This window comes from Budorcas taxicolor, chromosome 25 (assembly GCF_023091745.1).
Source record: "Budorcas taxicolor isolate Tak-1 chromosome 25, Takin1.1, whole genome shotgun sequence".
Classification (NCBI taxonomy): Eukaryota; Metazoa; Chordata; class Mammalia; order Artiodactyla; family Bovidae; genus Budorcas; species Budorcas taxicolor.
Window position 1 is genome coordinate 8,649,672 of NC_068934.1, and position 16,886 is coordinate 8,666,557.

Sequence of the window (16,886 nt, forward strand, 5' to 3'; positions counted from 1 at the left end):
AAGGAACAATCTAAGAGCTGTCTCAGAAGTGGTTAAACTCATCGAAGAAGGCCCACAACTAAATGACAGCCTCAGCTCCATGGATTTGTAGGCAAGGCTAAACTGACAGACTATGGGTTTCTAAATTTTTCCTCTGTTGGCTTCCCCAGTCTATGAACTTCATAAAATTTCAGTCCCTGAACCTCTTCCGTGGGAAGATAAACATGAGCAGGCCTTTACAAGCACCACAAGAGCCATCTGCCCGAGGGCTGCCAAACTATTCAAAACATTTCACCAGGGCTGATGTTGAAGCTGAAACTCCAATACTTTGGCCACCTGATGTGCAGAGCTGACTCATTTGAAAAGACCCTGATGCTGGGAAAGATTAAAGGCAGGAGGAGAAGGGGATGACAGAGGATGAGATGGCTGGATGGCATCACCGACTCAATGGACATGAGTTTGGGTAAACTCCGGGAGTTGGTGATGGACAGGGAAGCCTGATATGCTGTAGTCCATGGGGCTGCAAAAAGTCAGACGTGACTGAGTGACTGAACTGAACTGGGGCTTCTCTGGTGGTCCAGTGGGTAAGAATCCACTGGTAGTTAAGAAGGCACATAGGTTCGATCCCTGGTCGGGGAAGAGTCCACACGTCAGGCAGCTAAGCCCTTACAGCACAGCCAGTGAGCCCGAGCACCCTATAGCCTGTACTCTGCAACAAGAAAAGCCGTCACAATGAGAAGCCCGTGCACCACAACCAGAGAAAGCCCTCAAGAAGCAACAAAGACCCAGCACAGCCAAAAATAAAAAATAAAATTTTAAAATGTCACCTTATTTGTACATGAAAAAGATAACCAGACCCTGGGAATGCTCACACGAGAACATGGCAATAAACATGAGTCTAGCGCCTGTTAGAGCATACCATTGATTCAGTTGCTCTTGCCCATCCCAACTGTCTTAAGGCTAGAGCCACAGCTGCAAAACTAGCAAAAGCGTCTGCAATTCAAACTTAGGGTATGACATATATCTATAAACCCCACATACTCTCCAGAGTCTTCTTAACTCTGAATTAACTCAATATGTCTCTGGGATCAGAGTAACCTGCTCTGAGATCTTTCTGCTTTCACCACTGAATCTGCATTCCAAACATGGCAACCATCTTAATCCAGCCACATCACCACTTCTACCTGACGAAGGCGAGCCCCTTGACTGTGAGGTCATCTGTCCCATTTCATGACACCAGTCCTGATATGAGACACCATTTTAACTAATCCTGCCCTCATTTTGTTTGTTCATGGGTCATATTGTAAAAATGAGAAAAGGAATTTCAAAGCTGGTTATACCGTTACTATCTGATATAAACTACTTGAAAAAGGAGAATCTCTCACAAACTAAATCTAACCAACAAGCAGAGCTCTATGCCTTGACCAGAGCATGCCACTTATCATAAGGGTAAACTGTTAATGTTCATGTTTCTACTGAGAGCTGATATGCCTTTCAGGTCATCCATGATTTTAGGATGTTATGGAAACAAAGGGGTTGTCTTCAGTGCACAGAGACCCCAATCAAAAATGGGCAACAAGTAAATGAAATTCTTATTGTTATTCTCTTACCTTCTGAAATTGTGGTCATAAAATTGCTTACACTGGAAGGCTGAACCCAAATGCCAGAGATGTGCCCTAGCCAACTTACATGCAAAGGGAACAGCAACAGAATCTTTACAAGTTATGACATGGATGAAGTCCATCCTGTTTCTACAAAAAATCACTCCTCATTGTCAGATTTTTGCATCCTGATGTCCTTGTAGCATGGTAGCTGTCTGCTCAGAGAAATTAAAGTGGGCAAATAATGGTTATAAATTAAATGAACAGGTGGATTTATGAGAAACCCAAGATAGCTCTTTGGTTCTTCTTCCCTGTTCCTTAATAAATGCCATTTTTTGCATTCATCAAGGTGCATTTAAGATGATTCAACTTATGACTAAGCATTGGTGGGAAAAGGGCTTTCCTGGTGACTCAGTCAGTAAAGAATCCACCAGCAATTCAGGAGACTACTTGCAATGCAGGAGACCTGAGTTTGATCCCTGGGTTGGGAAGATCCTCTGGAGAAGGGAATGGCAACTCACTCCAGTATTCTTGCCCAGAAAATTCCATGGACAGAGGAGACTGGCAGGTTAAAGTCCATGGAGTCGCAAGAGTTGGACACGACTTATCAACTAAACCACCACCATCACCATTGGTGGCAAGACTTCTATAAGGCTGAGAAAATAGTTCACCAAGAATGTCTAACTTGTTCGGTCCATAATCCTAGAAAACTATTTTTATTCCTTGGGGGCTCAAAATTCCTCCCTCTGGATCCCTCTGGATCCCTCTGGATCCTGCAACTGGACTTTTTTCAGTTTCCGTCTAGTGTGGGTCATTAATATGGTCATGTTGTATTAATATTATGTATGTTTTCTGGGTGAGTTGAAGGCTTCCTCTAATACCCCTAATCTGGCGAAGAACTGTTAGAAAGGACCTCCCAGCAGTAAATGAAAATGAGAATGTGATCAGAAACCTCTCCTTACTTTTGGAGATATGGCAGATTTTGCTGCTAACACAGTATCTGCCCCCAAAAGATCCTTAGACTCTCTGGTTAAACTTGTTCTTAAAGGACTTCCCTGGTGGTCCAGTGGTTAAGAATCTGCCTTGCAATGCAGGGGATCTGGGCTCAACACCTGTTCAGGTAACTAAGATCCCTCATGCTGCCGAGTATTAAGCCCGAGCCACAACTATGAGCGTGTGCACCACACCTAGAGAATCTGTGCACTGCATCAAAGATCCCAAATGACGCAGTAAAGGTCCCGTGCACCATGACGAAGACTCACAGCCAAATAGATAAGTACTTTTTTAAAGCTGTTCTTGATAATAGGATGTTGCTATTGTTTAGTCGCTGAGTCATATCCAGCTCTTTTGCAACCCCATGGACTATAGCCCACCAGGCTCCTCTGTCCACGCGATTTCCCAGGCAAGAATACTGGAGTGAGCTGCCATTTCCTTCTCCAAGGGTTCTTCCCTACCCAGGGTTTGAATCCATATTTTGTGCATTGGCAGGTGAATTCCTTACCACTGAGCCACGAGGAAAGTCCTATAGTAGAATTTGTTGTTCAGTCACTATGTCATATATGACTCTTTGCAACCCCATGGACTCCAGCATATCAGTCCCCTCTGTCCTTCACTATCTCCTAGAGCTTGCTCAAACTCACTCATGACCATTGAGTCTATGATGCTATCCAGCCATCTTATCCTCTGTCACCCCCTTCTCCTCCAGCCTTCAATCTTTCCCAGCATCAGGGTCTTTTTCAATGAGTTGACTCTTTGCATCAGGTGGCCAAAGTATTGGAGCTCCAGTGAATAGTCAGGGTTTATTTCCTTTAGGATTGACTGATTTGCAGTCAAGGGACTCTCAAGAGTCTTCTCCAGCACCACAGCTCCAAAGCATTAATTCTTCAGCACTCAGTCTTCTTTATGGTCCAACTCTCACAACTTGTACATGACTACTGGGAAAACCACAGACCATAGCTCTAATAGGATAGCCCTCAGTTATGTTTTAGCTAAGCAAGGAGCTAACTGTGCTATGGCCAACACCACCTGCTGCACCAAGATTAACATTTCTGGGACACTGAAACTCAGTTACGTTCACTCACCAAGCTAAGCACTTGGCTTAAAAAGGTGACGCTTCCACAGAGTCTTTCTCTGACTTATTTTGATTGGTTTAGGTCTTAGGGACCATGGCTGTGAAGTGCACTCCAAACATTGGGAATTATCCTGCTTACAATAATCATAATAATCTCCATGGTGCACTGAGTTCTCTCAAAGGCTTTACATGCATGTTTGCAGTTGCTAAATACCAAGCAAATGATCTGAGACAGGAATTTCTGAAAAGGAATAAAAAGGATAACCGACTTGAAATTTGTGAACCTAAAGTCATGGACCGTAAATATAACAGAGATTAAACTACAACAACAACAAAAGGTCATGACCTGCAAATACCACAAGAAGGATCAACCAAATATCACAAAAGCTGCAAGAACTACAGAGCAGCAGCCCAGAATGGCACTGGCGCCTAAAATTTTGATCACATCTCTCAGTTAAGCTGAGAGTCTGATCAAAACGGAGGAACTGTTGAAAAGGAAATGGGCCCCAAATGAAGTCACTTGTGTTAGGTCTCTTGGCAGCAGACCAAGACTTAATATCTAATCTAATTACCTCCCCAGAAGTGTTAACCTTTAACTGGCCAGCCTGGGATCTCCTGGTCAGCACTGGGAAATCTGATGACAGTCCTGTTGTTTCTTTCCTATTAGGCAGAAGAACTTGCCTAAACAATGGGTTCTTTGCTAACAGTTTCCCTTTTTTTTTTTTTTTGCTCCCTCTTTGCCTTTGAAAACCTTGCCTTTTCTGCTGCTCATTTTGGAGAGCTCCTTTCTCTTGCTAAACAGGATGCTTCTTGATGCATGAACCATTTCATAGAACCAATTGGACCTTCAAGTTTACTCAATTGTATTTTTATTATTTAACACTCCATTGGCTGTCAGAGCTGGATGGTTCGGGGCTCATTCTTTGGATGGCAGCTGTGAAAGTTGGGGTGCTAGGTGTGTGGACAAGCTGCTTCCAGGGAGATGCTGGCGACAGTTCTATTGGAGCAAGTCAGAGGGAGAAGGCAAAGTGCCACCGGCTCTTTTCAGCCAGATCCAGGTAGGATTTATCAACTTAAAAAAATAGTCGTAATCTAAGAGTTCTGTTTTATTTAGTGCAGATTTTTAGGACTTCAGACAGCATCTTGAGTAAGACTAAGAGAACTGCTCTGAGGAGGCGAAGGGAGGAGCCAGGTTATACGGTTTTTTGACAAATGACAAGTAGTTTGAACATCAGAAGATTATTGTTATTTAGGGAAAATCGGATAACTCAAGGTAAGGAATTCAGCACTTCCCTGTGTATGGGAAGATGCAAGATCTGGGCTCTTTGGAATCATTCCTCTGCTGTGCTCCGCAGCTCTCTGGGGCCAGGGCCTGTGTTTTTCACATCTGGAGCTTCCCTGGGAGTCAGTGTAGCGAGTGGTCTGTAGCTGCTAGATGGCAGGTCTTCTTTTCCTTCCTGGGTTCCCTCAGAGTTGGAGGCTGCAATCGCTGATGACTGTAACACCCTTGTCTACTGATATGGCAGGAAATGTTTCATTTCTCAGATGCATGCTAATCAGATGACTGATCCTCAGTCAGCAACTTGTAAGGTATGCAGTCAAACCTCTTCCGGGGAAAGACTAGGACATGGATGTTTTTGCCTTCACCCTCTGCACTGAGCTCTGGGAGACAGCCAAAGCAAGTGAAACCTTTGCTTTCTAGAGTCTGAGGTGGTGGGGAGGGGGCTCATGAAATCCCCTTCCAGACTTTAAGCTAGGTGGCAGCTGAAGATCTAGGTAGCAGCCCTCCAGTGGCAGCCTTAGAAGCTGGGTGCACTAGGTGTATGATTTGCTCCTCAGAGAGAAGCTGGGATTTGGGAAATCCCCTGGTTGTATGGTGCTCTGCTGGGGACTTATTTTATGGTGAGAGTGTGTCTACCTCTCTGAAATATCAATGTGGGTATTTTCAGTCACCAAAGTATTGAAATCACTCAGTGGGTTGGTGGATGTCTCTCAGAGGGAAATGCTCCATGTGTAGCTTGGTGCATCCATGGGAGGAAACTTCAGGAGCCTTCTGTGTTGCCATCTTGGTCTGGAATCCCCAATTTTTTCTTAGGAAATGTACGCTTCTTCAGTATTTCTATCCTTCTCCCAGATTACAAGAACGTTAGTAAACTTTCACACTCGTAATCTGTTTTTGCTTAGAATATTATAATTTCTTTTTGTATAAAAAAGAGTTAAGTGATTAGCACTTTTATGTTCATTAATTAAATTTTATCAATATCTGTGTCATGATATTACCCTATTCCTTCTCGTTGGTGACATTTGTCCTTTAATAGTTCTTTAAGTGAAGAAAAAGCAATGGCAACCCACTCCAGTACTCTTGCCTGGAAAATCCCATGGGCAGAGGAGCCTGGTGGGCTGCAGTCCATGGGGTCACGAAGAGCCAGACATGACTGAGCAGCTTCACTTTCACTTTTCAGTTTCACGCATTGAAGAAGGAAATGGCAACCCACTCCAGTGTTCTTGTCTGGAGAATCCCAGGGATGGGGGAGCCTGGTGGGCTGCCGTCTATGGGGTCGCACAGAGTTGGACACGACTGAAGTGACTTAGCAGCAGCAGCAGCAGTTCTTTAAGGGAGGGTTTAGAGGTTGGTTTTTGTACACCTAAGAATGTCAGCTGCATTCCCTGTATAATGATAACTGGCTATAAAATTCCAGGCTAACAATAAACTTCCCTCAAGAATTGGGCAATATTACTCTACTTTCTTCCCACGTCTACTATCCCTTATCTTAAATCTATGATTTATCTAATTGCTATTCTTTGAAGTCAATCTTGCTTTTCCTTCTGATAGTTTATATTATCTTTTTTAATAATTAAAAGTAGTTGGATTTATTTTATTCATTTTTAGATTTTATTATTTATTTATTTTGGCTCTACTGGGTCTTTTTTTTTAACTTTTTATTTTGTAATAGGGTATAGTTGATAGACAAACAATGTTGTTATAGTTTCAGGTGAACAGTGAAGAGACTCAGCCATACATATACATGTATCCATGCTCCTCCAAATTCCCCTCCCATCCAGGCTGCCACATAACATTGAGCAGAGTTCCAGGTACTATACTGTAGTAATCTGCTGGTTATCCATTTTAAATATAGCAGTGTGTACGTATCCACTCCAAACTCCCTAACTATCCCTACCCTCCATCCTTCCCCCTAGAAACCATAAATTCATTCTCTGAGTCTGTGAGTATCTTTCTGCTTTACAAGTTCAGCTTGCATCATTCCTGTTCAGATTCCACATTTAAGGGATTTCATACAGTATTTCTCCTTCTCTGACTCACTTCACTTAGTATGACAAGCTCTAGGTCCTTCCATGTTGCTGCCAATGGCATCATTTCCATTCTTTTTGGTGGCTAGGTAATATCCCATTGTGCTGAGTCTTAGTCCTGGTTTGTGGGATCTTCACTGCAGCATGCGGGCTTCTTGGTTGTGGCATGTATGCAGGATCTAGTTCCTGGATCAAGGATTGAACCCAGGCCCCTTGCATTGGGAACACAGTCTTTACTCACTGGACCACCAGGGAAATCCCAGAATTATCTTCATCCTTGACATTTTTCATCTTCAGGACTCTGACTAGACACTGACACATTTTGCTTAGTGTTTTATGATATGAGAATTTGTTATTCGTAAGATATTCTTCATCGTTCATATGTCAGGTTGCTGCCAAGTTACTATTTAGTATTTTCTCTTTGTTTTCATTTTCCCTTTCCTTCCTTCCCTTTCCTCTCTAGGTCTAATAGTTTACTTTTATGATACGTTCCATCCAGTACACCGGGGTCCCAGGCTTAATCAAGATCTTAGCGTGGTAGATCAGAATTCCTACCCAAAATAATGTTATTGAGATGTCTAGGCAGTTTTTTTTCAGTCACTAGAAAATACGAAAAAGCAGTGCAGTTAAGGAAGACTGCTAGGTCATGAAATGAAAACGGCATAATGCATTCATGACATGATGTAAGGTGACTTCCTCACCTTCAGAAGCATCCTTGGTTTTCATGTTACTCTGCACTGCTCAGATGTACAAAGATTATATTCTGTAAATGCACATATATTTCCAGTGTTTTGTTTTAATGTATAAATTTAAAACATTAGGTTTTAAGCTAAACATGTTGGACTATAAAACATTAGTTAACATTCCAGGGATAAGGGAGCAAGAAACTGTCAAGTTTGGAAGTAAAATGTCGGTTGTGTTGCTGCTGGAGAACCACAGACGGTCCTTGCTGCGGGGCAGCAGCTCTTCCAGCCACCTGAAAGCGTCATCTCACTTAGTAGAACAGCCGCCTTCCCTGCACAACAACAACAATTGTGAGGAAGGCGAACAGTCTCTGCCACCGCCCGCCGGCCTCAACAGCTCCTGGGTGGAGCTGCCCATGAACAGCAGCAATGGCCGTGATAACAGCAAAGGGAAGAACAGGGGGCTGGAGCGCGTACCCTCTTCGATGGGGAAGTGGAGAAGTTTCTTTTGGACGCACAGCATGAACCCGGACAGAGCAGCTCAAGAGGCAGCTCTCACTATGACAGCCTTTCCCTACAAGAGGATGGGCAGATCATGTTTGATGTGGAAATGCACACCAGCAAGGACCATAGCTCTCAGTCAGAAGAAGAAGTTGCAGAAGGAGAGAAAGAAGTGGATGCTCTTTAGAAAAGCATGGACTGGGTGTCTGACTGGTCCAGTAGACCTGAAAACATTCCACCCAAGGGGTTCCACTTCAGGCACCCTAAACGTTCCGTTTCCTTAAGCATGAGCGAAAGTGAAGCTATGCGGAAAGGGGGGATCTTCTCCGCAGAGTTTCTTCAGGTGTTCATTCCATTTCTCTTCCTCTCCCATGTTTTGGCTTTGGGGCTAAGCATCTACATTGCAAAACGGCTGAGCACGCCTTCTGCCAGCACCTACTAAGGGAAGAGAAGAGTCCCTGGGCCAGCGTGTGACTTGTGAAGTGGTGTCTTGCCACAGTAGTTTATTTGAACTTGAGACCACTGTAACCGTGACCCAACCTCCACCCTCTTTTTACATATCCAAGTTCCAGTAACTCTCAAATCCAGTATTTTATTCCAACTCTGTTCAGGCATTTTGCTAATAACCTCATTCCCTTTTTGGCCTGTAAAACCCTAGAATTTTCTAATAAGAGTTTACTGTTGTTTAGAAATTTGCAAGGGCTTCTTTTCCGCAAACGCCACCAGCAGATTTTAATTTTGTTAAGAATGCCATTGTCTTCTCTATTCATGGAATAAATTTTACTCTTGCAAGATAACCCACCTGTCTCTTCAAATGAGACCAGGTCACAAATGATAGGAAAGCTTTGTTGTTTTGCTTTCCAAGACAAAGGCAAGCTTCCTTAAGCTTGAATTTATAGTTATGAAAAAAGAAAACAAAAACAAATAAAACAGACAAAATTAGACAAGGAAAAAAATATCCTGGGCAATAAAAATTATTTTAAACCAAAAAAAGTAAAAATGTCATTGGCCTCAGATGAATAGTTCACCGTGGTGAAACGAGAGCAGGCAATATCATCAATATTAACAAAACCATTAGTTCAGGACATCATTGTTCTGAACTTGTCATTGGTTATGATAAAAACTTCATATGCAAAATTATTTTAATCTAGAAGATAGAGATTGACGTAGCTAATAGATTATGCTAGTGTCATCTGGATCAGCTGGACATTACTAGGACATTTTTGGATTTTTTTTAACATTTATTTCTTCCCCATAAGCTGGTGATTTGTTCGTGTGTGTGTGTGTGAGTGTGTGTTTTCGGTTGTTCAGTCGTTTCTGGCTCTTTGTGACCACATGGACTGTAGCTCTCCAGGCTCCTCTGTCCATGGCCTTTCCTAGGCAAGAATATTGGAATGGGTTGCCATTTCCTTCTCCAGGGGATCTTCCCGACCCAGGGATTGAACTCACATCGCTTGTGTCTCCGGTGTTGACAGGTGGATTCTTCACTACTGCACCAAGGTGGGGAGCCCTTGTTAATGTAATGAAAAAAACAGAACATGCTTTGCCCTATTCAATATATCCTCCTGTTTCTTTATCTCTTAAATGTTGATAAAAATCAACATTTATAAAAGCGTTTTTAATTGCCCAAGCGTAACTTAGACTTCTTAAATACAACTAAAATCCTCCCAGCTTCAGGTCCCAGTCTAGCCACTGCTCCAAACACCTGGGGTTGTTTTTCCACCCCCCCCCCCACTGGAAAACTCCTTCCTCTGCCCTGCCCCCACAAACTCACCCCTGCTTCATCATATCACAGTCCAGAAGCAGGGAGTTTAACAACATGCAGGCCATCCTTGACCAGTGGAAAGGCGAGCTCATGGGTACATGTTTCCTCTTTCTCCAATCAGGTGGGTAGGTCTTAGACGTATTTTATCCCAAAGAATTAAGCAAAAAATCACTCATCACAGTAGCCAATGCCTTAGCTTCAGCGTGTTGTCTCTCCTTCTCTGTTTACTCCCTTTCTTCCTCACTTCTGCTCCCAGAACATATTCCAAATAAACCACCTGCTTTCAGGCTTCTTACTCAGGCTCCATTTTCAGGGAAACTTATGGTAAAATAAAGATACTTTTGAAGAGTGTAACCACTGAGTACACTGGTAGACAGTCAACTGCAAGGCTATCACCTATTTAACGAGTCCGTTCTTCCCAATTGCAGAGTAGGTCTGTGTCTACTTTCCCACTGGACATGAGCATCGACACTTCTGTTCTGACGCCTTTTTGCACAGTATTGGACATGAAACACTTGACATTAAATTCTTTCTATCCAGTTGAACTAATCTGCCTTAAATCAAGATACTTGCACATCCTGCTAGTCTCAATTATCCACCAGCTAAAATGCCCAGAAAGATTTTTTGAGAGAAAACAAAGGTCCAGTGATGAATTTACTAAACTATTAGATTTCATAAATATTTGAAAATATGAACTAGGAGCCATCCCTGCCTTCACTGAACTTATGGTAAGAGAAACAGATGATAGATTCATATACATACATACATATGCATGTATGATATATTAAACACAGTATACTTATGTGATGGTAGCTTCCCTGGTGGCTCAGTGGTAAAGAATCTGCCTGCCAATCCAGAAGATGCAAGAGATGCAGGGTCAATCCCTGGACTGGGAAGATCCCCTGGAGGCGGAAATGGCAACTCACTCTACTATTCTTGCCTGGAGAATCCCATGGACAGAGAAGCCTGGTGGGCTACAGTTCACGGGGTCACAAAGAGCTGACTATGACTTAGTAACTGTAAAGCAAGAAAATTTACATTATATACAAAACACAATTTTGTTCTATAGAAAATGAATGCAAAAATAATGTGATGTTTAGATTTCCCACCCAACCCCCTCCCCAAACAAAAATCTTAGGTTTAAAAATTTTGGATACATTGTTAAATTTCTGAGTCTCAGTGTTCTGAAATGTTACATAGAAACAGTAACTACCTTGAAAACTTTCTGTGAAGATTCAAATAGACAATATGTGAAAAGTTTTTGGCATTTAATATGTGGTACCTAGTACCTGCTACTATTGCTCTTTGCACATAATTTTCATCATTATCATTAATAACAAATTTCATTTGCTGACACTAATGTAAGGTGACCCTGACCATTAATTGAACAAATGTTTGAGAACCTACCCAATGACCGGCACGGTGATAACCAACACAACACAGGCGAGAAAGCAATAATGGTAAAAGAAATCCAGCTAGGTTGTTTGGTGGAAAGAGAAGTGGGGAGGGCTAGTTGGACTCTTTGAATAGGCTTTAGACATAAAGGTGAAGAGAAGGGAGCAGTGCTAATAGCAAGCTCACAGCGCAGTACCAAAGAGCTAGGAGTTCTAACCTGAGGTCATGACTTCCGGCCTGGCATTGGGAAGGCAGCGGCATTTCCATCACTCTTGGGGCGCCTGACAATGACGCCATTGTCATCTCACAGACTTCTCTTTAGAAAGTGTTGCCTTGAAACTCACTCAAGCAGAGCTATTTATCTCCCCTTGCCTCTCTGTTCTACTGTCTGTGTTTTGTCATCGTGTCTATTCAATTAAGATTGATATCTGTACCAAGGGAATCTGAGTTCTCACCAAGCCCCAGAGAGAAATTACTCACTGGAAACCAAAGCACTGTGGCTCCCTTATGTTCTGAGGGCAAGCAGCCGCTGAATGATGAATGGCGTACTCTATTTTGCTGTGGCTGTTGTAGTTGAATATACTTCAAGCAATAGTTAAGGTGACACTCAGCAGAAACACATCAGTACCCAGTGCAAACAAGATTACTCCTTTTGTTAATGGAGGGATAATCCTTACATTCTTCCTCATTTTATTTTATCCACAGTTATTGTCTCTAAGAACATGGAAGATTTACTCTTATTTAGACCCATTTGAATTGATAGGATTTATTTCTTCCTTATAAGTTGTGTTGAATGAATCCTTTTGGACAACACTAAGGACCAAGCATTGGATGAGCTATTTAATCAGGAGTTCTATAGAACCCAAGGCTTACTAATGGAAAATTGGGTGATGGGGACACCAACAGAACAGATGAGCTGTCCAGACAAGCTTGAGAAATGCCCCCCTTGGGGTGTGTTACAAACCTTTGCACGCACAGCAAGAGACACAGCACATCTGGGCCATGTCATTATAAGCCGGGATAGCACAGTCTTAGCTACCAAGCCAGGTTTGGGGAGTCCTGGATCTTACCCAGTTTGGAGGGCCATTCTGAAGAAAAATAAGTTTTAAAACATAAATAGGAAATTGGGTACAAAATTCAGACTGAAAAACAGAAAGTCCAATAAATTGCAAATCTTAAAAAGCTGACCAATACCACAAGCGTCACCAACATTCAGGAAAATAACACTTACTATGACTGACTGAACCACTTCTGTTATACTTTGTACGTGTTTTTGCTGCTTCCTCTTTGATTGCTTCTTTATTTGACAATGTTGTTGTATTAGTCTTTGTAGAAGAAAACAAAAAGAGTACTTTTTCTAGCGTGGTTGATCAAATACTGTTTTATATTATTAACGGTTTCAACAAACCTAGACGGCATATTAAAAAGCAGAGACATCACTTTACCGACAAAGGTCCATAGAGTCAAAGCTATGATTTTTCCAGTAAATCATGTACAGATGTGAGTTGGACCATAAAGAAAGCTGACCACCAAAGAACTGAAGCTTTCAAATTATGGTGCTAGAAAAGAGCTTTGAGAATCTCTTGGCTGCAAGGGGATCAAAAAAATCAATCCTGAAGAAAATCAACCTTGAATATTCATTGGAAAGACTGATATTGAAGCTGAAGCTCCAATACTTTGGCCACATGAAAGCCAACTCTTTGGAAAAGACCCCGATGCTGGGAAATATTGAAGGCAGGAGGAGAAGGGGATAACAGAGGATGAGATGGTTGGATGGCATCACCGATCCAATGGACACGAATTTGAGCAGACGCCAGGAGATAGTGGAGAACAGGGGGGCCTGGCATGCTGCAGTCCATGGGGTCGCAAAGAGTCCAACATGGCTTAGTGACATTCGTGAGAACTGAATCCTGTTTACAATGTTACACATCTGATGATGGAAAGAACATTCCACAGGCAAGCTTCCAGCTCCTTCCAGTAAGCCTGGCCCACATATTCCAGGGTCAGGCCGAGTAGGACATACACTCTGATGTGATGTCTAGCCCTGCATTTTGCTATCACAGTGCCTGGCAGAGCACGTGTTAGAACTATTCCTGGAAGCCATTGCTATGGAACTGTTTGTGGAAGAGGCCACTTTTCATGAAAGAGCTGGTAGCATCACTCAGATTATTTATGACAAATACGGGTTTGCATCCTCATATGGCAACTTTGTTAGCCTCTTGTTCTTTCCTAAGTATGTCTGCATTTGAACTCAGATCCTTTCAACTTTCTATTGATATTTTTGGCTTCCTCTGTATTTCTCCAAATCCTTTCTAAGTTGAGAAACCCAGGAAAGAACATAGATCCCTCCTAAGCATGATGTTCCTGCTGCTTTTAATGGAAAGATAACCCCTGTAGTTCTACAGGCATTTCAGAGGATGCATTTCTGCCAAATACAGCAGATACAGTCATCAAAAGGACATTTAGGAAGTGTTTTTACTGAAAACACATTCAAGACTTTCAAAGGTAAAAGAGAAATAAAAATATGACCCTTAGAGCTAATGTAACATTTTGCCTACAAACTTGGCAAAATTTGCCAACAAACAATGACAATTCTTAAATGATTAACCATAAATTAATGATTCTACACTTTAATTTTGGTATAAGATCTTGGAGTTTTAAGGAAAACATAGTTGAAACCACTAATCTTGAAACTATCTGATAATTACATGACATGCTTTGCTTCCTTTTCTGAAATTTGTCAATGGTTTTATAACTGAAAACATTGCTAGATATGGAAGCAGGCACAAATTCAACACACAGAATTGCTTAATGTCATTTCTTCTCCTAACAAGCTTAGTGAGAAATGAAAAGAAGAAAGAAAAGACATTTCTTATTTCCATGCTTCCTCCAAGCGAAGCAGGAGAACTGTAACAGATTCCATGCTTTAGTGAGCACTCCATCACCTCATTTTGCTAAGAATCAAATCATAAAGGACATCTGTGCTCAATGACTCCTCTCCCATACCGGCAAGCTGCCACCAGCAGTGAAAGAACTCAGCCATGCCAGAAAGAACCTTTCTGGCTTCAAACAGACCATTACTGTGAAGATCAGGTATATATACTACCAAAAATGATTAATGCAAAAAAAAAAAAATCAAATGGGTAACAGTTAATCTTCTGTTAATCAAATGCTTAGGAAGCCTCCATTAGATTGAATTTGCCAGTTTAAGTGAAAGGAAAGCACGGCATCATTTTTATGAGACCTGTTGTATGAGACCCTGCTGTGGGCTTACGCTTTTCAATGCTTTTTCAACTATTTTCTTTAAAAAAAAAAAAAAAAGGATTTGTCAGATTGCCTTTGCGTTCTTTTTATTTGTGTGTGGCTTTTTTCTGCCGTGCTGGGTCTTGGTTGCTGCATACTGACTTCTGTCTCTTGCAGCGAGCGGGGGCTGCTCTCTAGGTGCAGGGCGCAGGCTGCTCCTTGCGGTGGCTCCTCCTGTTGCGGAGCAGGGCTCTAGGCACGCAGGCTTCCCTAGTTGTGTTGCACAGGCTTAGTTGCCCCATGGCATGTGGGGTCTTCCTGGACCAGGGATCAAACCCGTGTCCCCTGCATTGGCAGGCTGATTCATTACCGCTGGGCCACCGAGGAAGACCACGCTAGGCTCTTCCTTGATGAACAGCAAAATCTCTCCCACCTTTCAGCATGCGTCCAGAGGCCTTGCTCTTGTCTTCCTAATGAAATCACTGAGAGACAGGGGAAAGTTTATTTTCTTATATAAAAGACCTTTCCTTCCGCCTTCCTGATGGAGTTTACATCACAAAAATAATGACTTTGGGTGGCGTCTCGGTTTTAAAATTTGTGTAATATTAAATACATTATTTTCATGCTCCCTCTGGCAGAGTATATGTCCTCCAGGGGAAGAGTGTCTCTGCCCACTCCCTACCCACAAGGGAGAAACGGTGCTCTAAGACTAAATAATTCTAATTTTCTGCTTTAGTAAATAGGATGGAGAGAACGTAATTGAATTCCCATTTAGCACTTAGCATCTAATAGTGCCTCAGGCTCTGGGTGATAAACTTGACTCTTCATTCTAGCGCTAGAGCTGCAGATTTACAAGAGAGGAAAGCTAGACTGGAAGGTGTGCCATGAAGCCATGAAACTCCAGGGTGCCTCTCTCCAGTTTGTTTTTTTTTTTTTTAAGTCCCTATTAGCATGATCATGGTTCTGAATTGAACTTGAAAATATCTAGGCTACACCACACAGTTCTGTCTTTGGTGTTTTTCCCCCCAAAGCATCTTCTATCGTTTATAAAGAAAAAAGCTAATCTCGTTTTTACCCACTGGCTTGGAACCCTCCTATGTTTGCAGACAGGGGACGATTTTCTCATGTTGGTATTTGCTTAGGCTTTGGATATTAACTGCCATAATTCTTCTCACATGCCCCTGGCAATGAATCCCTCATGTAATATGCATAGTTTAATGCCCTTTTACTGTCTGACCTCCACTCTCACATCTCCCCAGGCTAATACCTCGCTAACACCTGGACTCTGCCTTCCAATTTTAAGACATATTGAACTCAGGAAGCAAAAATAGGACAGGATTGAAGTGTCTCATTTTCATTCCACCTCTTGATGGCCTTTTGTGTTTCACCTTGAAATTAATTAAGAGAGGACAGTAAGGTGAAATTGCACCATTTCATCTGGGTACTATACCCTGCTTCCCCTTTATGCTGACTCCTGAAATATCAAGATTTCAGACAGATTTAAACAGCAGTTAAGGATCACAGCAAGTTCCTTGGTCATCCAAAAATGTGTTTCTCCTCCTCAAATTTTCTGCTCATCAGTATATAAAACTATTGTCATAGTGTTAAGTTACCAAAGAGGGAAATAGATTTTTTTAAATGTTTAGGAGATGGGGATGTGTGGTTGACTCTGGGTGGATAATAGAAAAGAGGTTTTGTACAGCAGATCCTGTATCCCACAAAAAGGCTTGACATCACTATAGTAAAGGTGTGTGTGTGTGTGTGCTCAGTTGAGTCTGACCCTTTGCAGCCAAACGGACTGCAGCCCATCAGGCTCTTCTGTCCATGGAATTTTCCAGGCAAGAATACTGGAATGGGTTACGATTTCCTTCTAAAAATACTCGTCTCTTTGCTTCAGTCTCAACTATGTCATCAAGTTTTATAATATTATCAGTTAAAAACTAGTATTAAAAAAACATAATAGATGCAATGGAGTCCAACAAGTTCATTTAGGCCTGTTACTAGGAGGAGTCTTGCAGCTGGTTAGACTGGAAACAATGTAAATAAAGCAACTAACAAAAAAAGCAAATGAAGTACGGACGTGCACCATTCCAAACCAAGAAAGAATCTAGCACCAGCCAGACCAAGTATGACTTCTAAACAGGCACAAGTGTGACGATGTACAACCTAAAAAAAAATTGGAGCTTAATTGCTTTACAATGTTATTTTAGTTTCTATTGTACATGAAGTGAACCAGCTATGTTGTTGTTCTGTCACCAAGTTGTGTCTGACTCTTTGCAATGTCATGGACTGCAAAAAATGGTACAGATGGGCCTATCTGCAGGTCAGGAATAGAGATG

At 42.0% G+C, this 16,886-nt stretch overlaps 1 pseudogene; it reads left to right on the top strand.

Annotated features, from left to right (window-relative positions):
* Positions 1-7,932: 7,932 nt before the first annotated feature.
* Positions 7,933-8,586, top strand: LOC128069181 (BCL2/adenovirus E1B 19 kDa protein-interacting protein 3-like; annotated as a pseudogene).
* Positions 8,587-16,886: the final 8,300 nt, after the last annotated feature.